The sequence below is a fragment of the Erinaceus europaeus genome, chromosome 10, assembly GCF_950295315.1.
Source record: "Erinaceus europaeus chromosome 10, mEriEur2.1, whole genome shotgun sequence".
NCBI classification, from domain to species: domain Eukaryota; kingdom Metazoa; phylum Chordata; class Mammalia; order Eulipotyphla; family Erinaceidae; genus Erinaceus; species Erinaceus europaeus.
Window position 1 is genome coordinate 15,472,895 of NC_080171.1, and position 19,238 is coordinate 15,492,132.

Here is a 19,238-nt window from a genome sequence, read left to right on the forward strand (position 1 = left end):
TGCTTCACTGCTAATGAAGTGACGTTTGTCTTTCATTTTTGTCCTTTTTTCCTATCTTATACTGATTGGTTGATTACCAAAAAAGATGGTATCTTTTGCAAAGAAATGCTGAAGGTACTATAAATTTCAAGTGATGATTATGAAGAACTATGTACTTATTAATATATTGAAGAGATTATGTATTTCCATCAACTGGCTACTTACTAATTACTATTATCCATGCTGACTTACTTGAAACCATATGATTAGTGCATTGACAAAATAACCCTTTATTAAAACACACATTATTTCAAAAAGGAAAAATGCTTTTATGTTCCCAGTACTGACAGGCAAGGATAATCTGACTTCACAAACTTTTCTGTCTTAAAGTAAATGATGTCTGGTGTATTTTCTTGTGGTTGTGGGCTTAGCCTGAGCTTTCAGAGCTGAAGAGGTCTAGGAGACATATGTTTTCAATTTTTTTTATTTTTATTTTTTTAATTTTTATTGAGGAAATGCTGTTCTATGATACTATTTATATATGGCCATTAAGAAAGAGGGAAATGTCGGGAAATTGTGAGGATGTGGTTGAGCTTGGCAGGGCTTGAACCTGAGAGGTGCGTCTATCCTGTCAGTCTCTCTCTCTACCAAGAGGTTGAGCAAGGAAGGGCAGTGGTAACCCCAAAGGTGTGCCTCGTCCTATCAGACTCCCTGCCTCACAAAGCACCCTGCATTCCTGATGCTATGGCCATTAGATAAAGAGAAAGGGGGAGATGTCGGGCAGCCCCGTTGCTCCATGCTCCATTGCTGATAATATGGCCTATTTACAATAATCATTGTTTTGCCTAAAAGATTCCCCACCCATTCCTTTGAGCTATCTTCTTTCTACCTTGAGACCCGCCCTGCCTGCAGGGTACATTAATCCTGCCAGTTAAAACCCTAGCAACCGTTGCTACGGAAGCCTTCTACCTTCCTGCTCTTTCTTTTCTCCACCCCCTTTCCCAGCCATCTCCGACTTGCCACTTCTGGTTTTACCCTATAAAGCCCACTTCTGTTCCTGGTTTTGTTTTCCTCTCTTTTCTCTCCCGTGTCCCGACCTGGAGAAGGGCTGGCGTGCAGAGTGGGAGGCGGCTATTGCGGTTTGGCGCCATGTGGCTTAACCCGCTGTGCTCACACCCAACTCAGGGGCTCCCGCCTGCATAAAGAATTATCATGCCACCACGAGTTCTTAGTCTCTCTCCCGCGATGCTAGCCAGATTCTGGGGCTCCCGCCTGAATAAAGAATTGTATTACCATGCCGCCACAAGTTCTTGGTCTCTCTCCCGCGACACTAGCCTAGCATCTTTCCCCTTCTCTGTCTTCCCCTCCTCTCTCAATTTCTCTTTGTCCTATCCAACAACAACAATGAGAAAAAAGATGGCTGCCAGGAGCAGTGGACTTTTAGTGCAGGCACTGAGCCCATAACGCTGGGGAGAACAACAACAACAACAAATGGATGAATGAATGAAAGAAAAAAAGAACTCCAAGATATATATTTCTACTTCCTGATCTATTTACTTGTCATTGGTCACTTGGGTTGTTTCCAAATCTTGAATACTATAAATAATGCTGCCATGAACACAGGTGTTAAGATATGTTTTCAAATTATTGTTTTTATTATGTTCTTTGAAAAGATAACTAGGGCCACGTAGTGATACACCTGGTTGAGCACACATGTTACAGTATGCAAGGACCCAGGTTTGAGCTCCTGGTACCCACCTGCAGGGGGAAATCTTCACAAGTGTTGAAGCAGTGCTGCAAGTGTCTCTCTCCCTCTCTATCACCCCCTTCCCTCTTAATTTCTGACTGTCTCTGTCCAACAAATAAATAAAGATAAAAAAAAAATAAAATGAAAAGAAAGATAACTAGAAAAAGAATTGCTGAATCAAGTACAATTATCTTCTTCCTCTTCTCCTCTTCCTCTCCCCTCCCCCTTTCCCCTCCCTTTTCCTTCTTGAGAAATCGCCATACTGTTTTAGAAGTGTATTTAACTAGAGGCTAAAGTCATAGCAGATTTCCTATAATGGGCGATGAATTCCTGCCATTTCCTATGAAGCTTAATAGAACATTTTCAGAGCATATGGTACTTTGTCAACTGATACTAATGTGTCCATTAGTGTGGCTCCAGAGGGAGTTTCAGTCTATGCCAGAGAATGATCACTTGGGGAAGAAAAATAACTACTTATAGCCCCAGCCTCCCTCACAACTCTGTCCTTTGTTTCTTCTCCCCTCTTTCTAGTTCTACCAGGAAAAGACACATAATAAGGGTGTGTCATTAGATTTGATATCAGTACTACTCATACATGAATTAAGCGGCTACTATTCCTTAGAGCATAACTGCCCTGATGGCCTTCAGATTCCTTATGCAGGGAATGCCTCATTTGATTCTCATAATACTCCTCTGAACTAGGCATTATTATTCCATTTCACAGATAAGTGAAAACCTACAACAGTTAAACTATTTGCTAGCTGGTCAGAGATAAGTGACAGTGGCCCAACCTCAGGCTGAATATGTAGCGATATCTTCATATTAGGGTTGCTTGAGTTCTATGAATTGCTCTTCTGTTCTCACTGAATGAAGATATAACTTAAATAAGTAGATGTGGATTATTAATTCATTCAAGTAACATTGATGGGGATCCTCTAGGTAAGGTGCTGCATAATGAAGCATATATATGAGGGGAAGGGAGAGATATCTTATATAAACAAATAGCTGAAAACTTCCCTAACTTGTGAAAGAAAACAAGTATTCAAGCCCAAGAGGCACAATAAAAAATAAATTCAAACAGATGCCAAAATGTAACGAAAATGGTGAAAACTGAGAGAATACTAACAGCAGCTAGAGAAAACAAATCATGCACAAAGGGCCCCTTATAAGATTATCTGCTGGTTTCTTAGAAACCCTGTAGGCCTGGAAAAAAAAAAAAAAGGTACAGTACATTTAAGATGTTCAAAGAAAAGAATTTTCAACCAAGAAGGGAGAGATAACAGTTATGCAAACAACTTCTTTTTTTTTTTTTTTTTTTTTTTAACCAGAGCACTGCTCAGCTCTGGCTTATGGTGGTACAGGGGATTGAACCTGGGAGGCTCAGGTATGAGAGTATCTTTGCATAACCTTTATGCTATCTACCCCTACCCCAAACAACTTCCATGCCCGAGGCATCAGAGGTCCCAGGTTCAATTCCCACACCACCATAAACCAGAGCTAGTCAGTGCTTTGGGGAAAAAAAAAAAAAGAATTTTCAACCAAAAATACTCTAACCTGCTAAGTTATCAATCAAAAATAAAAGAGGATGAAGAACTTTACTAAGAAAAAAAATTAATTCATTACTACTAAACTGACCTTGCAATAAATACTGAAAGAACTTCCATAAAATGAACAAAAATCTCACCAGAAAAACTGTAAAATACCAAAAATATACATTGATGGCAGCAAAATAATAGTGTAAGTCTGGATCGTTACGAAGAGTTCAATATCAGTCTGCTCTATCGGTTATAAGTATAAGGTCTTAAATTTATACATATAAAATACATGATAACCTTAAAACAAAAACCCACAGAAGAAACAAATAATAAGGAGGTTCAAAGATAAAATAAAACAAAAATATCAAGCCACAAGAGAATAAGAAACAGCAAAAGAGTAAAGAAAAACTAAAAAATAAAACAAAAAAAGATAATATTTAGATATCAATAACTGACCTAGTTATTAATGGTCTGAATTCACCAACTGAAATGTACAGAGCAACTGAATGATCAAAATAAAAACCACTTATAGACATCTAACTTGACATGTGGGCCCAAAGCATCAAATGGAGAAAAGAGAGTCTATTCAACAAGTAGTATTGGGAAAATTGAGTTGAAACATGCAAAAGAATGAAAGTTAAAAGAACCTTTCTGCACTGCTGGTGGGAATGTAAATTGGCCCAATCCCTGTGGAGCGCAGTCTGGAGAATTCTCAGAAGGCTAGAAATGGGCCTATTCTATGATCCTGAAATTCCTCTCTTGGGGATATATCCTAAGGGCACAAACACACCTATCTGAAGAGATCTATGTATTCATATTTTCATAGCAGCACAATTTGTAAAAGCCTAAACTTGGAAGCAACTTAGGTGTCCAACAACAGATATGTGGCTGAGAAAGCTGTGCTATATGTGAGAGGGGTAGACATTATAATGGCTATGCAAAGAGATTCTCATGCCTGAAGCTCCAAAGTTCCAGGTTCAATTCTTGCACCACCATAAGCCAGAGCAGAGCAGTGCTCTGGTAGAGAGAGAGAAAGAGAGAGAGAGAGAGAGAGAGAGAGAGAGAGAGAGAGAGGGAGAGAGAGAGAGGAAGTAAGTTGTGTTATATGTAGATACACAATGAAATACTACTTAATTATTAAGAATGAGAAAGTCACCTTCTTTACCTCCTCTTATATGGAACTTGAAGGAATCATAATAAGTGAGATATAAGAGAAAGAGAAAGATGAATATGGGATGATCTCATTCATAGCCAGAACTAAAGAAACTAGAACAGAAAGGGGAAATACAAAATAAAACCTGGGCTGGGTTTACTATATTGCACCAAAGCTAAGGACTCTGGGGGAAGGAGAATAGAGAGGGAGGTTGGTGTGTGTGGGGGGGGGAGGGTACTTTGGGAATCCTAGTGCATGGTCCCAAATTCTGGATGAAAATGTTTTACAGACATCTATCATGGTGAAATGATAAATTATACCCATGTATCAACAACTACACTGTAAATATAACCCCCAATAAAAAGAATAGATTAAGAAATATAAATCAACTTTTTTCTGCCTGCAGAAAAACTCATCTTAGCTCTAAAAGATAATAATTAAAGCAAATGAGTAGAAGAAAATTTTACAAGCAAATAATAATCTTTAAAAGTCAGGTACAGAGGGGACTGGACAGTGGAGCACTGGGTTAAGCTCACACAGTACAAAGTGCAAGGACCTGCATAAGGATCCCAGTTCGAGCCCCCGGCTTCCAACCTGCAGGGGGGTTGCTTCACAAGAGGTATCTATCTTTCTCTCTCTCTCCCTCTCTATCTTCTCCTCCCCTCTCAATTTCTTTCTGTCCTATAAAAAAAAAATTGAAAAGATGGTCACAGGAGCAGTGCTGGCACCAAGCTCCAATGATAAACTTGGAAGCAAATAAAAATAAAAATAAATACAAATAAATGTCAGGTACAGATATGCTTATAGCAGATAAACTGGATTTCCAGCTATAAAAGGTAATAAGAGATTGAGGTTGACATTCTGTAATGAATAAGAGCTTAATGCAAACATGTACAAAGCCCTGGGTTAGAGCATGATAGATGTCATGAAGGGAGCTCCCTAGATGATGGGGTGGTACTGCAGTGTTTCTCCTTTCTGTGTGTCTCCCTCATCTCCTCATCTCCTCTCGCTCTCTTTCTCATCAATATTATCCATTCATGAAACTCTGATTTTCCTGTATTAAAAAAATACACGTGAAATTGATATTATTGATTGACTCCTGGAATGGAATAAGGAGGGTGAAGGACAGGGTTGGAAGACTTTTCACTTGCAGTTCTAACGCTAGAAGTTCTTTCTTTAAAGAATTTACTTATTTATTCATAAGAAAGATAGGAGGAGAGAAAGAACCTGCCATCACTCTGGTACATGTGCTGCCAGGGATCAAACTCAAGACCTCATGCTTGAGAGTCTAGTGCCTTAGCCACTGCGCCACCTCCTGGACCACAGCTAGAAGTTATTTCTTCTTACGCATGTACTCCATATGTGCAAAGATGTTCACTGCAGGGCTATTTTTGTTTGTTTGTTTGTTTGTTTGTTTTTGTGTTTGCCTCCACAGTTATCACTGGGGCTCTGTTTGCCTGCACTATGAATTCACTGCTTCTGCTGCCATTTTTTCTTTCTTTCTTCCTTTCTTTCTTCCTACCTTTCTTTCTTTCTTTCCATTTTTTTTCTTGATAGGACAGAGGGAAATTGAGAGGGGAGAGAAAGATAGACACCTGCAGACTTGCTTTACCGCTTGTGAAGTGGACCCCACCCCCCAAAGCCCCTGCAGGTGGAGAGCCATAGGTTCAAACTGGGATCCTTGAATTGGACCTTGCACTTTGTACTCTGTGCGCTTAACTGGCTGTACCACCGTCCGGCCCCCCAGGGATATTTATATAATGGCAAAAGATTCAAGACATCCTAAATATTCACGGACAGCAGAGAGCTTATAAGTAAAAGTTGTAACTAAAAGTCATACAAAAATTGCAGACATTAATTAAAGGGAGTAATGGGGGAGAAGTTGGCAGCATTGTACAAACTGATGGGGAGTAACGTTAGACAGTTTTGAATGGGGAAAGACTACCTAGTCTATATAATGTGATTGTATATACACAGAATATTCTAGAAGAATACACAAGAAACTAGTAATATTGACTACAAGGGAGGGGGATGGAGTACCCTAGAGACAGATATGGGATTATAATTTCCCTTTCATTGTACATTCTGCTGTAGTTTTTTAAAAATGTTTTATTATGTGCAGATATTACTTAATCAACAATGAAAAAATTAGCACATGATGTTCAAAAATAGGAACCTATCTATATTGAATTAAACTGTGCTGGTGTGGGGCGGGGGTCCTGCTTGTTGATTCAGGTGATGGTATTAGTGTCATCTGTAAACCCGACTTAACCCCTCTCCTTCCAGATGTTCTTGAGGTATTTGGATACTCTAAATCTCCACTTCTCAGGTTAAGCTTCTCCAAGTCCCATTTTGTTGAAGGAGAGGTCTTCCCTCAGCATGGCCTCAGTCTTTGGATTCCTAGGATTTCATGGAGAGTGCATAAACCCAAAACTAAGCACTGATCTTTATACTTACTTTTCAAGTTTACCTCAATAACAAAAACCTGAAAATACTTAACAACTGGTTCTTTACAGAAAAAAGTTTCCAACCTCTCATATATGGAAGCCAGTGACAGATCAAGATAATATTACTGGTGTGTAAAAATAATGATAATGTTTATTCTGATACTGAAAAGACTGTACATTCATGTCATAAGATTTAGAAAACAGAAAATATCAACACAATGAGTACCACCTTGGCATGCTACACTTCAGACTGTGTCCAGAGATGTCAGGTGTGGAATGTCAACCCTTCAGCCTCAATACTCAGGTGAGACCTTTCCTTTTATAGGATTCTCTAATTCCATTCCAGGTGCTTCACTTCCTAACAAAGTCCCAAAACCTAGATATAGACCAGGTCCCATGAGATAGGGCATATGTTCACATGTATCCATAAATTAGAGCAAATTTTGGGACTTCTGTAGGTGGGACTACAGAGCAGCAGCAACTGTGTTTCTCTCCTCTCCTCTCCTCTCCTCTCCTCTCCTCTCCCAGGTCAACTAAGAATACCAAAGGAGACCACCTGGGGCCACAACAAGACAGGACTAGAATAACTTTAGGAACCCAGCAAATCACCGGTGAGTGCAAACACGTGTGGCTCATGGACAAACAGGAGCCTACGTGGCTGGGAACAGTCCAGCAGTTTACCAGTTGAGACACCACTTCCAGTCTTTCACCAAAAAGGGGATGGCTGAAGGGAGGAGAGGACTCCCCTGAGACTCACCAAATGCAACTATGAGTCTCGATTGCTACTGCCCTCAGAATCTGGAGCAGTGGCAGGGAGGTCCTGTGCTGACACCAGGAGACAGAGAACTAACTAGGAAACTCAGGAGAAGATCTATACCTTGGTGGCCTAGCGGTGGGGCTGTGAAACTCTTTGCATAACCACTGGATTATCTCTGCCCCACCCTGCTTTATCTCTTGGTCAGGAGTCAGTGATTAAGCTAAGAAGCCTACTTATAGTTTAAAAGCCCTCAGTCTCCTATAGCCTACAGGGAAGAAAAAGAACAAAAGAGGCTTTTAACAGCCTCTGTGCTCCAACTCAGGGATTAAAATAATATTGAAACAACTGTCAATTTCCACAACTGTGAACCCTTTAATTACCTTACTTAGACACAAGTTAGTCCAAGCAAGAGTGATCAGTAATTTGAACAGTACTGAGAGAGGGACCTCATAACATACTATATAAAATGGTTAAATCAACAAGAAGAAATATTGGAGAAATGAACCAGGACAAGAGTCCAGCTAAAAGCCCGCCAAAGGTTGAAGTACAAAATAGTTAGGTTAACATCCAAATGCTTGTTAAGGAAATAGTCATAGGAGTGAGTAAAGAGTTTGAAAGAATTGTTATCAGAAATGCAGAAACAACAAATGAGACTCTGGAAGAAAACACTAATTATCTCAAGGTTATTAGAGAGCTGAAAGATGAAATAGCTGAGCTAAAAACACAACTAGCAGAACAAGCTAAAACAGTATTAGAACAGGGTAACAAAATTGATGAATTCCAGAAAACAGTAGAAAGGAGATAGAATAGAATAAATGAGACTGAAGACAGAATTAGCAAGATCGAGAACAAATTAGAGACAACTAAAAAAGAAGTAAGAGATCTCAAAAAGAGATTAAGAGATACTGAAAACAACAGAGACCTATGGGATGATTTCAAAAGAAATAATATATGCATTATTGGCTTGCCAGAGGAAGAAAGAAAGGGAAGGGAAGAAAGCATTCTTCAGACCATAATAGGCGAGAATTTCTCTAGTCTAGACAACATAAAAGACATAAAGATTCAAGAAGCCCAGTAGGTCCCAAACAGAATTAACCCAGACTTAAAGACACCAAGACACATCATACTTAGAATGGAAAAAAATAAGGATAAAGAAAGGATCCTGAAGGCTGCAAGAGAAAAGCAAAGAGACACCTACAGAGGGAAACCTGTAAAATTAGCAACAGACTTCTCCACACAAACACTACAGGCCAGAAGAGAATGGCAAGATATCTATCGAGTGCTCAATGAAAAAGTCTTTCAACCAAGACTACTGTACCTGCTAGACTGTCATTCAGACTAGATGGAGGCATAAAAATCTTCTCAGACAAGCAACAGTTGAAAGAATCAACTATCACCAAGCCTGCCCTAAAAGAAGTTCTGAAAGGTCTCCTATAAACAGACCACCATAAGCATGCCAAATATCAAAACACTCTAAAAATCTACAATAATGGCATTAAAATATCATCAATCTATGATATCAATAAATATCAATGGCCTGAATTCACCTACTAAAAGGCACAGAGTTGGAAGATAGATGAGAAAACACAACCCAACAATATGCTGTCTACAGGAAACCCACCTACCTCAACAAGACAAACACAGACTCAAAGTGAAAGGATGGAAAACTATCATACAAGCCAATGGCCCACAAAAAAGAGCAGGAACAGCTATTCTCATATCTGACACAGTAGACTTTAAAATAAATAAAATTTTAAAAGATAGGGATGGACACTAAATGCTCAGAGGATCAGTCAATCAAGAGGACTTAACAATTATTAACATCTATGCACCCAATGAGAAACCATCTAAATACATCAAACATCTACTGAAAGAGATACAGCAATATATTAATAGCAACACAGTCATGGTAGGGGACTTCAACACCCCACTCTCTCAACTTGACCGATCATCCAGGCAGTAAATCAATAAAGACATAAGGGAGCTAAATGAGGAGATGGATAAACTAGAACTATTGGACATTTTCAGAGTCCTTCATCCCAAGAAACTGGAATACACATTCTACTTAAGTTCACATGGGTCATTCTCAAGGATAGACCATATGTTAGGCTACAAAGACAGCATCAACAGATTCAAGACCACTGAAATCATCCCAAGCATCTTCTCAGACCACAGTGGAATTAAACTAACACTGAGCAATAAACAAAAGATGAGTAATAGTCCCAAAATGTGGAAGCTCAACAGTACACTCCTTAACAACTACTGGGTCAAAGAGGAAATAAAGGAAATAAAAATATTTCAAGAGTTCAATGAAAATAAAGACACAAGCTATCAAAATATTTGGGATACAGCTAAGGGCAGTCCTGAGAGGGAAGTTCATAGTCATACAAACACACATTAGGAAACAAGAAAAAGAGTGGGGCGCCTCCTGGGCAGGGCCTCAGGGTCTCGGGACTCGGGCCCTGGAACCAAGAAAAAGCACAGATAATCAACCTGATGGCACACCTTAAAGATCTAGAAGAAGAACAAAGGAACCTTAAAGTAACCAGAAGGAAAGAAATCACTAAAGTTAGGGCAGAAATAAATAACACTGAGAATAAGAAAACCATACAAAAGATCAATGAAAATAAATGTTGGTTCTTTGAAAGAGTGAACAAAATCGACAAACCTTTAGTCAGACTCACAAAACAAAAAAGGGAGAAGACCCAAATAAATTGGATCATAAATGAAAGAGGAGATATCACAACAGACACAACAAATTTAGCATATCATGCAAGACTTCTATGAAGTCTTGTGTCACCAAGTAAAGAACTTGGAAGAAATGGATGATTTCCTAGATACCTACAACAAACTTCCAAAATTAAATAAAGAGGAACTAGATAACATGAACAGGCCCATCACAGCCAACAAAATTGAAACAAAAACCTTCCCAAGAATAAAAGTCCTGGACCAGATGGTTTTACAAATGAATTCTACAAAACCTTCAAGGAAGAGTTAATACCTCTACTTTTAAAAGTCTTCCAGAAGATTGAAGACATAGGAGTACTCCCTTCCAGATTCTATGAAGCCAACATCACTCTGATACCAAAAGCAGACAAGGACACAACCAAAAAAGAAAACCACAGACCAATATCTCTGATGAACATAGATGCGAAAATATTGAACAAAATTCTAGCCAACCGGATACAGCAGTATATTAAAAGGATTGTTCATCATAACCAAGTGGGGTTTATCCCAGGCATGCAAGGTTGGTTTAATATATGTAAATCAATCAACATGATCCACCACATTAATAAAAGCAAGACCAAAAACCACATGGTCATATCAATAGATGCAGAGAAAGCCTTTGACAAAATCCAACATTCCTTTATGATCAAAATGCTACAAAAAATGGGAATAGATGGGAAATTCCTCAAGATAGTGGAGTCTCTATATAGAAACCTACAGCCAACATCAGACTCAGTGGTGAAAAACTGGAAGCATTTCCACTCAGATCAGGTACTAGATAGGGCTGCCCACTATCACCATTACTATTCAACATAATGTTGGAAATTCTTGCCATATCAATCAGGCAGGAGCAAGGGATACAGACTGGAAGAGAAGAAGTCAAACTCTCCCTATTTGCAGATGACATGATAGTATACACAGAAAAACCTAAGGAATCCAGCAAGAAGCTTTTGGAAATCATCAGGCAATACAGTAAGGTGTCAGGCTACAAAGTTAACATTCAAGTCAGTGGCATCCCTCTATGCAAACACTAAGTTAGAAGAAGATGAAATCCAGAAATCAATTCCTTTTACTATAGCAACTAAAACAATAAAATACCTAGGAATAAACCTAACCAAAGAAGTGAAATACTTGTATACTGAAAATTATGAGTCACTACTCGAGGAAATTGAAAAAGACACAAAGAAGTGGAAAGATATTCCATGTTCATGGGTTGGAAGAATTAACGTCATCAAAATGAATATACTACCCAGAGCCATCTACAAATTTAATGCTATCCCCATCAAGATCCCAAGCACATTTTTTAGGAGAATAGAAAAAATGCTACAAATGTTTATCTGGAACCAGAAAAGACCTAGAAATGACAAAACAATCTTGAGAAAAAAGAACAGACCGGAGGGATCACACTCCCAGATGTTTATCTGGAACCAGAAAAGACCTAGAATTGCCAAAACAATCTTGAGAAGAAAGAACAGAACTGGAGGCATCACACTCCCAGATCTCAAATTGTATTATAGGGCCATTGTCCTCAAAACTGCTTGGTACTGGAACATGAATAGAGACACTGATGAGTGGAATAGAATTGAGAGCCCAGAAGTGAGCCCCCACACCTATGGACATCTAGTCTTTGACAAAGATGCCCAGACTATTAAATGGGGAAAGCAGTCTCTTCAACAAATGGTGTTGGAAAAAAAGGGGTGGTAACTTGCAGAAGAATGAAACTGAATCACTGTATTTCACCAAACACAAAAGTAAATTCCAAGTGGATCAAGGACTTGCATGTTATACCACAAACTATCAGGTACTTAAAGGAAAATATCGGCAGAACGCTTTTCTGCATAAATTTTAAAGACATCTTCAGTGAAACAAATCCAATTACAAAGAAGACTAAGACAAGTATAAACCTATGGGACTACATCAAATTAAAAGACTTCTGCACAGCAAAAGAAACCACTACCCAAACCAAGAGACCCCTCATAGAATAGAAGAAGACCTTTATATGCCATACATCAGGCAAGATTTTAATAAGCAAAATATCTAAAGAGCTTGTCAATCTCAACAAGGAAACAAATAACCCCATGCAAAAAAATGGGGACAGGACATGGACAGAATATTCACCACAGAAGAGATCCAAAAGGCTGAGAAACACATGAAAAAAATGCTCCAAGTCTTTGTCAGAGAAATACAAATCAAGACAACAATGAAATACCACCTCACTCCTGTGAGAATGTCATACATCAGAAAAGGTAGCAGCAGCAAATGCTGGAGAGGGTGTGTGGTCAAAGGAACCCTCCTACACTGCTGGTGGGAATGTCAATTGGTCCATCCTCTGTGGAGAACAGTCTGGAGAACTCTCAGAAGGCTAGAAATGGACCTACCCTATGACCCTGCAATTCCCCTCCTGGGGATATATCCTAAGGAACCCAACACATCCATCCAAAAAGATCTGTGTACACATATGTTCTTGGCCAAAACCTGGAAGCAACCCAGGTGTCCAACAACAGATGAGTGGCTCAGCAAGTTGTGGTCTATATACACAATGGAATACTACTCAGCTGTAAAAAATGGTGACTTCACCGTTTTCAGCCAATCTTGGATGGATCTTGAAAAAATCATGTTAAGTGAAACATGTCAAGAAAATCATGTTAAGTCAGAAACAGAAGGATGAATATGGGATGATCTCACTCTCAGGCAGCAGTTGAAAAACAAGATCAGAAGAGAAAACACAAGGAGAACCTGAACTGGAGTTGCTGTATTGCACCCAAGTAAAAGACTCTGGGTGGGGGAGGGGTTACAGGTCTAAAAAGGATGACAGAGGACCTACTGGGGGTTGTATTGTTACATGGAAAACTGAGAAATATTATGTACAAACTACTGTATCTACTGCCAAATGTAAAACACTAATCCCCAATAAAGAAATTTAAAAAACAAAAAACAAGAGATGACAAGTGTTGGTGAGTATGTGGAGAAAAAGTAGCCTTATTAGTGGAAATGTAAACTGGTTCAGTCCCTATGGAAAACAGTTTGAAAAGTTCTTAAACAAATGCAAATGGAAATACCTTATGGTCTAGCAATACCACTCCTAAGCATATATCTAAAGGGTATGGAAGCATTAATTCCTCTGTGCATAACTGCAGTATGTACAATATCCAAAAATAAGGAAGCAGTCTAATTATCCAGTGACAAATGACTGGATAAATACATTTTGGAATTTATATCCAGTTGGAACGCTACTCTGCAATCAGAAAAGATGAGATTGTATCATCTGGGGCAAAATGTATAGAACTGTGATTGTGCAAGTGAAATAATAAAGAGCTGAAAGACAACTACTGGCTCACATGTGGAATACAGATGAGGGAAACCAACGAACTTGCAAAACCAAACTGTCTGTTGGACTTGCCGTGAGAACTACAGTACTCATGGGAGCAGGTAGCACAGAACCCTGGCGGAGGGCGTGGTGACACACACCATGTACAGGTGTGAAATTATACCCCTGAAATCTTGTAATTTTGTAAAAACAATGTTAAATCACTAATAGACATGAATTACATATTAAAAAGAAAAAGGAAAAGGATTAGTTGGTTCCCTTAATAGAGTGAACATGTTACCATGACTGAGAACATGGTTCAAGCCGCTGGTCCCCACCTGCAGGAGAGAAGTCTCATGGGTGGAAAAGTGTGGCTACAGGTGTCTTTTCCTTTATTCTTTAAAAAAAAAAACATTTTATTTTTATTTTATTTGATAGGAGCTGAGAGAAATCAAGAGGGAATGGGGAGACAGAGAAGGGAAGAAAAAGAAAGACACCTGCAGTGCTGTTTCATAGCTCGTGAAGCTTTTCCCCCTGCAGGCAGGGACCGGGGGCTTAAACCTGGGTCCTTGTGATAGTAACAATGCTCTCGACCAGGTGAGCCACTACCAGGCCTTCCCTTCCCTTCCCTTCCCTTCCCTTCCCTTCCCTTCCCTTCCCTTCCCTTCCCTTCCCTTCCCTTCCCTCCCCTCCCCTCCCCTCCCCTTCCCTTCCCTTCCCTTCCCTTCCCTTCCCTTCCCTTCTCCTCCCTTCCTTTCCCTCCCCTTCCCTTCCCTTTCCTTCCCTTCCCTTCCCTTCCCTTTCTCCTCCTTCACCTTCTCCTCTTCTTAAATTTTTAAAATTATTAATTAAGTTATTATTGGATAAAGACAGAAAGAAACTGAGAGGGAAATAGAGAAGAAGAGGAGGAGACACCTGCAGCCCTGCTTCACCACTCATGAAGCTTTCCCGCTGCAGGTGGGGACCAAGGGCTTGAACCTGGATTCTTGAGCATTGTAATGTGTGCGCTTAACCAGGTTTGAAGAATATTCAGAATGGGGCCAGGCGGTAGCACACCTGATTAAGTGCTTGCATTCCAGTGCACAGGACCCAGGTTCAAGCCCCTGGTCCCCACCTGGAGGGGGAAAGCTTCACAAGTGGTGACGCAGGGCTGCAGGTGTCTCTCTGTCTCTCTCCCTCTCTATCGTCTCTTTCCCTCTTGATTTTCTGGCTGACTCTATCAAATAAATAAAGATAATTAATGAATAAATAAATACTAAGATACCTGCCCCCTCCATGTAAATATTTTCTATAGTCTGTGCCCGCCCAGTAAGTTCCATAGATATACTGACAGTAGCTAGATAAGGGAGCACTTAGAAGCAGTGAGTAACAGAGTGGTTAAGCTCACAGACTATGAAGTAGGCTGCCTGGGTTCAAATTCCTCTGTTTGCTGGCATGAGACCTCAAGCATGTTTTTTTTTTAATTTCTTTATTGGGGAATTAATGTTTTCCATTCAACAGTAAAGACAATAGTTTGTACATGCAGAACATTTCGCAGTCAAGCATGTTTTTAGCCTTCCTGGACCCTAGGCTCTTGGTTTTCTGTTTATTTGTTTGTTTTATTTTCTCATCGCCAGAGCTTCACCACTCCATTTTGATTCAGATAGAAAGAGAGATAGAGCCATAGCCACAGAGGAAAAGATCTCTCAGCACCAAAGCTCACCCCAGTGTGATGAGGGCTAGACTAATACCTGGGTTGCCTGCGTGGCAGAGCAGGCACCTCCCCAGGATAGCTATCTTGCTGCCCTGAGCAGTGGATTATTTCAATAAACCTACATTATTTTACCATGAGAAAATTTTAGGAAAATTAGTATCATAACATTTTAATTAAGAGATAGTATGTTTGAAATGTGAAATTATTGTTGTTGAAGGGGCCAGGTGGGTCACCACTAGGGCACACACACTAGCAAGCAAAAGGACCAAGGTTCAACACCCTGCTTCCCACCTGCAAGGGAGAAGCTTCCTGAGCAGCAGCGCATGTTAGGCAGTACCACAGGTATCTCTCCTTTCCTCTGTCATCCTTTCCTCCCTCTCCATCTTTCAAACTCTAACAAAAAGGAAAGCAAAATGAAAAAATGACCATCAGAAATACATCCATATGGGAATAACCCTAGTAGGAAGGAAAGGAAAGGAAAGGAAAGGAAAGAAATTTCTAGTGTAAACTGTGTTTGTCAAATACTCTGATAGAAATTCCTTAGAGTTTAGCATTAGGATAATAATACATCTCTTTTGACAAGCAGATGTTTCTCTTTCAGTTACTGAATGCTATCTATCTCACCACACATTTCTTTTCTTCCCAGCACTGCCAAGAAAATTAGAGTTAGATTTATCACTAAAGGACAGCAACAATGTTTTTCTGGCTGATCACAACAAATCCCCCAGCTTCACAGTTTATCCTGCTGACTCCCAAATCTACTCAACCCCCTCTCCTAAATTTCTGACTACTTACATTTCTCAACTCGAAAGGCAAAATCTCAAAGTCTGATGACAATCAAACCCCTTTAACCACTCACACAAGCACCCTCTCAGCTGGCGACAGATGTCTCATCATTTCCCAAATGTAACTTGTACAGTTCTAAGCACCTTCCCTTAAAATAGGGGCCAGGTGATGGACCACCCAGAACAGCACACATATTACAAGGCCGTGGACACAAGCTTCATGCGCAGCAGACCGGTGCTGTAGGCATCTCACTCTCTTTCTTCTCCTTGTCTTCCCCTCTCAAAAAAAAAAAAAAAAGAAAAAGAAAAAAAATGGCCAGCAGGATTAGTAGATTCTTTACACAGGAACTGACACCCAGGTGTCAGGTGGCAATACATAAATATATATATATATTTTATATATATTTTATTTATTTTCATTGTTGTTGTTGATGCCATTGTTGTTGGATAGGACAGAGAGAAATGGAGAGAGGAGGGGAAAACAGAGGGGGGAGAGAAAGATAGACACCTGCACAACTGCTTCACCGCTTGTGAAGCGACTCCCCTGCAGGTGGGGAGCCGGGGGCTCCAACAGGGATTCTTACGCGGGTCCTGGCACTTGCGCCAGGTGCGCTTAACCCGCTGCGCTACCGCCCAACTCCCTAATACATAAATATTTTAAAACATTTTGTTGAGGTATAGTCTACAGACCATAAAATTTACCCACGAGATCGGTTTTTGGTTTGTTTGTTTTGCCCCCGGGGTTATTGCTGGGACTAGGGCCAGCACTACAGATCCACTGCTCCTGGCGGCCATCTTTTTCCATCTTTTTCCCCATTGTTGTTATTATTGTTGTTGCTGCTGTTATTGTTGTTGGATAAGACAGAGAGACAAGTGAGAGAGGAGAGGAAGACAGAGAGGGGGAGAGAAAGATAAGACAATTGCTTCACAGCTTGCGAAGCGACCCCAACCCCCATGTGGGGAGCTTGGGGCTCTAACCCAGACCCTTGAGCTGGTCCTTGCGCTTCGCACTGTGTGCACTTAGCCCTGTGCGCCACCACCAGCCCCCATGTCAGTGCCTTTTAACAAGCTGTAGCAGCCCTTCTATTTCACCTTAGTGAGCCCCTGTTCAGAGCCCAGGCTGCAGCCACACCCCAGACTTAGTTTAGGGATGGCATCAGGTATCAGGTATCAATTTTTTTTTTCCGAATAAAAATAATGTTGGTAAGTATTCCTGCCTTGCTAGTGTCCTGGGCATGTACTGATTAAGATGACAATGTGTCATCTGGCACTGGAGGAAGGGAAAGACTGGGGCCGTGACTCCATAGAGAGCCCACTACCTTCGATGGCCAACAGCTATAAATTGGTGAATGAGTCTGCCAACATCTGCCTCAATGGTCTGCACCTGCTTTGTATATACTTTCTGTACTTCCAGTTATAGAAACACAGAATGGGGTGGAGGTAGATAGCATAATGATTATGCAAGGACACTCTCACACCTGAGGCTCCAAAGTCCCAGGTTCAACCCCCTGCATCACCATAAGCTGGAGTTGAGCAGTGCTCCAGTAAAAAAAGAAAAAGAAGAGGAGGAGGAGGAGAAAAAGAAGGAAGAGGAGGAGGAAGAAGAATAGGAGGAGGAGGAAGAGGAGGAGAAAGAGACACAGGATGACAAGTCCAGCAGATCTCAAACTTGAACATGCACCGGGACTGCCTAGAAGGCTTATTAAAGTACAGAGAGTTGTGCCCCACCTCAGAGTTTCTGATGTTCACTGTAGGGATGGGATGCATTGGATCGACCTTCTCGTGGTGCATCCCGTGAGTACCCATTCATTGGGGAAACTGACGATCCTTCCTAGCCGACTGAATCCACATGGATCCCAGTCACTTTCAAAGCCAGCAACAAGCAGCTCCTGACACCTTTCAACCTGACGCTGTTGACTGGCTAAGGAAGAAGGGCAAACGCTAGAAGAAGAACTGTAGGGATTTGCTTTTTCAGGAAGTTCCCAGATGTTTCAGAAGTTGCTCATTCAGGGATTATGCCCTTAGAACCACTGACCTAGTGTAAACTCCTCATATTATTGAGAAGAAACTGGAAAAGAGCATGGAAGAGGAAAAGGGCTACTCTTAAAGATCACACACTAAGATGATATGATCAAGCAAGACCTAGAAACCAATATACTATACTAAACATTCCTTTCCCAGAGAGGAATAATAAAGGAACTGATAAGCACCTTGTACCTGCAAATGTTGTTTTCTATTTAAATTTTCGGTAGAGTTTTAAAAAATTAGATATAGTCATTCATTACCAAATGAGAGGTTGATGAGCAGTTGTTAGGTTTATTAGTGAAACAAGCCCGTCCAATCTAAGTTCTTACTTTCATTTGCTTTTAAAACTTGATTCTGCCTTCCTCACCCTTTCTTTTTTTTCTCTATCTACATTCTTCAGTGCAATTTGCACTGAGATTTCCCCAAAGAGTAATATGTTTACAAGTTCCCTTTTGTTCCAAGTCCAAATGTCTCCTTCACATTTTCCAGTAAAACTCCATCCTGATGCTGATCCATCCATTATCATAGAAGCAGAAGGTAGACAAGCAGAGCTGGAAGTATCCGTGTACATGGCCTTGCAACATCCAGCAAGAACGCTTTCTATGGAAATTCACAGCAGTCAGGCAGGAAGACACATAACAAAGAGTATGCTAGTAAAAGCCTTCCATGCTTGAGGCTCTGAGTTCCCAGGTTCAATCCCCAGCAGTGCTCTGGTTACAATAAAATTAAGTAAAATAACTAATTTTTTAAAAATATGCTAGTACCCCAAATATTTTTATTTTCATTTAACAAAGATTTTTCTTATTAAGTTCAGAGGAACATGACTCACTGGAAATTGGGATCTACAATCCTTTTCTTTTTTTTTTTTTATTTTACACCAGAACACTGCTCAGTTCTGGCTTATGGTGGGGCTGGGGATTGAACCTGGGACCTCAGAGCTTCAGAGCCTCAGGCTTGAAAGGCTTTTGAATAATCATTATGCTGTCTCCCCAGCCCAACAATCCTTTTCTTTTTGTTTGAGCTTTATCCTGCTTTTAAACGTGCCCTTCTAGGTCATGACCCTGTTTCTGAGCACCCAGCAGC

The 19,238-nt window shown here is 40.4% G+C and overlaps 1 protein-coding gene across 3 annotated transcripts in view; it reads right to left on the reverse strand.

Moving 5' to 3' along the window:
• FRMPD1 (FERM and PDZ domain containing 1) overlaps positions 1-19,238 on the reverse strand; it is a 207,480-nt gene that overhangs the window by 139,347 nt on the left and 48,895 nt on the right. Inside the window, exon 1 of one of the 3 annotated variants that reach the window (XM_060199147.1) lies at positions 15,637-15,740. The exons of the other annotated variants lie outside the window; for them this stretch is intronic. The gene's annotated coding sequence lies outside the window, so the exon portion shown is untranslated. Of the gene's footprint in view, positions 1-15,636; positions 15,741-19,238 lie in introns of those variants that run through there. 3 annotated transcript variants of the gene reach the window in all.